Here is a 4,977-nt window from a genome sequence, read left to right on the forward strand (position 1 = left end):
TTTTATTTTTGGGGAAGTCGTGGCCTAGTTGTTAGAGAGTTTGACTCCTAACCCTAGGGTTGTGGGTTCGAATCTCGAGCAAGGCATCGAACCCCCAGCTGCTCCCCAGGCGAACTGCTCTGTGTGTGTGTGTGTGTGTATTTGTGTTCACTGCTCTGTGTGTGTGCACTCTGGATGGGTTAAATGCAGAGCACGAATTCTGAGAATGGGTTACCATACTTGGCTGAATGTCATGTCACTAGTGGCAATGGTCAATAAATTTGCTTACAGAGCTTGTTGGGAAATGCGACCCTGGACTGTCTTTTTATATCCAGAAACTTAAAAGCTAAAAAAAGAGTAAATCTAGAAATACATGCAATTAGAACATAAATACATTTTAGTGACTTTCAACCTTTTTGAATGATGGCCTCTCATTATCCAAGACAATATTTTAAGGCCCCCATGAAGATTTCTGGTACTTCAGCTGTAGCGGCAAAGTTTCTAATTTACAGCAACCAGGAATGTCAATATATTAAATAATTATAATAATTATTGTAAAATCATATTAAGGTGTCACACTTGGCTATGGGAAGGAATGAGAGAGAAACGTGGCATAGAAGCAAAAGTCTTTAATCCAGGAATAATCCACAATGGTAATACGGCACATCCGACAAGTATGGATGAAAAAGACCCCAAAGAGGAGATACACAAGACTTGGAACTTAAATACTATAGATAATCACAAAAAACAGGTGCATAGAATGAGACAATTAACATGGGACACGGAAAACATGGGGAGGGAAACCACAACAGGAGTGACAATAGATTACAATTTATTAGAAAACAATTTATGTGTATGACTTTTCCCACATTGTGATTTATAGGATGAGGTATTAAAATTATTTAACTCAGAACTAGGGCAATTTCTTAGTTTCGGTTATAAAATATTTTAGAGCAGACATAACTTAAGAAGAAATATAAATATTTATTAAAGAACTTTCCTTGACTTTTACAATGTATTAATTCAAAATGTATGCCAATTTTCATCTTGATATTTTGAACCTTATTTTTATGCATTTTACATCATCTTGAGGCCTCTTTGGAAGTTTTCTCAGACCCACTTTGTGGGCTCCAGCTCCCTGGTTGAGAACCACCACACATTTAACAAATGTAAAAATATAAAGAAAAAAATGTAAAGTTAAATTTCTCTCTCTCTCTCTCTTTCTCTTTATATATATATATATATATATATATATATATATATATATATATATAAATGCAGTGTTATAAAAAGTAACTTGATGCAAACTGTGTGTCACACATACTGCAAAAGGCAAATATTTGATCTTTGAACTTTCAATGCAACACGAATGCACTTTCTGATGTTTATTCTCATCATTCTTATTTGGTAATAAAAAAATGCATTTTTGAAACTAATATGCTAAATTCATGACATTAATGTACACAGTACCTAAGTGTTTTTTTCTGTCCTTTTGTCAAAGCTCATTGCATGCAGTGAGCGCACACCAGATATTTTTGCAAGCATGTGATCCTGCCTAATCCAACACAGACAATCAGTACCAGAAAAGCTGTTTATCTGTTACCCAGCGTCACCTTCAGTATCTCATAAAATCTACATTTAGCTGTCCCGTTTCACAATTCACCTCACATACACTTTCATAAAAACAGCACCACAAGAAACTGTACAACTCTCCACAAACAAAAGAAAACACTGGTTTATCTAAAATGCATTGTGTAAACTGTGGAAAGCAATATGTAATGTCACATTACACTGCCGGAAGGAACACGGAGCAGTGGATAAATCAAAAGAGACTTTAGTTTCTAATACAGAGTAAATCCAACATATGAAACAGGAGGTTTACACACATCACTGTAAGACCTGATAGAGACAAACTGAACAGCCTAGTTCTTATAAACACTGGGCCATCGGGGGAAGACAGGTGACATCAATGGAACATAATTAAATTAACAAAACAAGGACAGGAACATGACCAAATAAGGGAACAGAAACCTGGAATAAAACATGACAGACACAGTCTATGATTCTGACATTAGAAACAACAGAAGGAGGGATAGGTGGGAACTTGGGAGGAGGCTGAGGAGGAGGATGGATATCCAGGAAGGGGCCAGCAGACAGAGTCCAGGGAAGAGACAATGGGCTTTGAGCAGGAGGAACCCAGCTGGACCCCACCCACAGCCATAATGTCGACCCACGGTGGAGCCAACGGAGAGAGGATTAATGGAGGAGGAATGGCCGCTGACTGCAGGGGTCCGACCAGTGGTGGCAGAGCAGGTGGCGGAGGAGCCCGGGGCAGAGACTGTATAAGCCAATGAGATAGGCGGATGTCGATGATCCGGGGGCCAGGATGGAGCTGAGGGCTTTGGCGACCAAGGCAGAGATGGAGATCCGGACATCCACTGTGGAGCCAGAGCGACTGAGCACTGAGGAGCCGAAGGGGATGAAGGAAGGGATGAGGTGCAGCTGGAGGAGTGGAGTCCCGAGGTGCAGATTGGTTGATGTCAGAGCAACGAGGGTGCCTGGTGGAGATGGTGAATCGACGGGTGACAGTGGAGGCAAGGGACCTAGGTGGAGCCACAGGGTCTACAGGCCGAGGCGGAGTTTGGCCCTCGAGACTGGAGGCGGAGGTGAGGAATTCTTCAACCATTGTGACTCTGGAGAATCGCAGACCCACGGAGCTCACACCGCATAGATGGTGGGCTGAGGGCAAGCAGAGGGGATGGCAGACGACAGCGGAGGAGGCAGGTGCGTATGGGAGGGCAGGCATTTCTGAGCCTCCAGGCATTCAGGGATAAACTCTGGAGGGGACTGGACTCAGGGACTGGAGCCCTCTTCGGTTTGGCACTTGTTGCACCAAACACAGCTCACCCTCAGGGCACAGGGCAATCAGGGGAACACCGGTGCCATCAATGGAACATAATCAAACTAATTAACAAAATGAGGACAGGAACATGACCAAATAAGGGAACAGAAACGGGGTAAAAAAATGACACAGACAGTCCATGATCCTGATATAATCACAATAAATATATTTTTTACAATTTTAAGAAGATAAAAATATTTTTAATACTGCATCCCATATGAGTACGTGCATGTAAACCTTATGAGTAAATGCTTCTTCATTTCTCTTTAGAAAGACAGTTATGTTTGGATAAAACACTGAACAGTATGTACATTTTTTAAATCTTTCAATAAATTCCTAAGTTATTTGGGTTGAATGGCAACCTAACCTGGGGCACAAATGTCACAAGGCCCGTCCAACCCACCAAGTGAAATTTATAAAAACACAATGCATTTCCTTTAAGTAATAAATAAATAAATTGAATCACATAGAACAAAACTATATAAAGTAAAACTGGGTTGTTCAACATAAAAAGTAAATGAAAGGTGTACACTTTTAAGTTAATTTAATATCACTCTTAATAAGATTTTAAGCAACAAGATTTATAAACACAATGCAGCCTGAATACAGTACCATTGTGGGACTGAACTGTTCATCCGCAACAGCGCAATGATGTTCATAAGCACCATTGTGTCTCTATTTCTCCTCATCTGTACTACGAGGTAGAATCCGTTTTTTGGGGACATGATCCAAGCGAAGGCTACCGCTGCTGTGCCATCCCCGCTCTGTTGCGAGAAACATAAGAAGGTGGCCCACAGGAATGCTGAACAGCCCATGAATGCCGTCCTCAGGTAGAGAGGCAACAGAACAAAATTCAAAAACTGAAAGAAAATACAGATCTTACCTGCATGAATGGCCAGTACATTAGTCCAGTCTGTAAAGTAAAAATATATTTACACTGTCATCCATAAAAAGTTAGATGTTCTCAATTAAATTTTATAATAAATGTATTACATATATATATATATATATATATATATATATATATATATATATATATATATATATATATATATATATCTCAGTACAAAATCCTGGAAGATGCAAAAGGTTCAGAACTTTAATGTTTTAGAAAAATGTATGTACTGTCCATATTTGATTTAGAATTATTCTCTGTAAAGGAAGTTGTTAATGGGCTAATTGGTAAAAGATGACTTATTATTTTTGTTGGGTCATCAGTGGGGCCTACCTTGTATGTATTAAAAAACTTTTCTCGCCAGTCTGCAAATATGTCCTCTTTGCCCTCCAAGAAACTCACACCTGTGAAGACAATGAATCGAGTTATTAAATAAACAAGTGCGAAATATGTGACTGAAGTGATTGACATTAAAACAGTACTTTACCTGTGTAGAAGACACTGGTCGCCAAAGGTGAAGCAAAAGTTTGGTCCAAAAGCAGTTTGCGTATAATCATACCGGCCGATCTTCCCGGGAAACGATGTTCTAAAGCTCGCAGCCAGAAGTAATTGAAGTTCCCCTGGAAGCTCAGCGCCACGATCGCCACGTTTCTCGTGTGCCTCCAGTCCATCTGATCTCTCTGCGCGATCACGCACTGATGCACGAAATCCCCGCCGGCGAACAAGCATCCGTACAGAGTCACATTGCTTATCCAAGGCAATAACTTTGCTCGTCTGAAAAAAGATTTTCTCATGATCAACGAAACGGAAACGTGTTGTGGGCCTACTTCTAAAACGTAACCTTTGTAAATTACGTAGATGGACACGAAACAAAGCGGTGACCAGACATTGACAGACGGTGGCTTAGCTCATAAAATATGTTGCTCTACAAGTTAAATATTCTAATAAACTCTATTATCTCTAGTCAGTCTGGTTCATTCTATTTATAAATAATATATAAAAGGCACAATAAATAATGGTTTGACAGCTCATTGTGACTCTTGGTGAACATAAGAAACATTAGTAGATCATTACAATGCACTGCCAAATAAAACACAGATCAATACAGTCCTTGGGTTTAGTCCATCTTCTCGGACTTTAAAAGAGACAGCAAGGCAAAAATACGGTTCATTAATCCATTTAGCAATTAAATTAAAAGGAT

The 4,977-nt window shown here is 39.7% G+C and overlaps 1 pseudogene; it reads right to left on the reverse strand.

The window, feature by feature from the left end:
- Positions 1-3,472: 3,472 nt before the first annotated feature.
- On the reverse strand, positions 3,473-4,672 carry LOC113070440 (mpv17-like protein; annotated as a pseudogene).
- Positions 4,673-4,977: the final 305 nt, after the last annotated feature.

This window comes from Carassius auratus, unplaced genomic scaffold, assembly GCF_003368295.1.
Source record: "Carassius auratus strain Wakin unplaced genomic scaffold, ASM336829v1 scaf_tig00004210, whole genome shotgun sequence".
Lineage (NCBI taxonomy): Eukaryota > Metazoa > Chordata > Actinopteri > Cypriniformes > Cyprinidae > Carassius > Carassius auratus.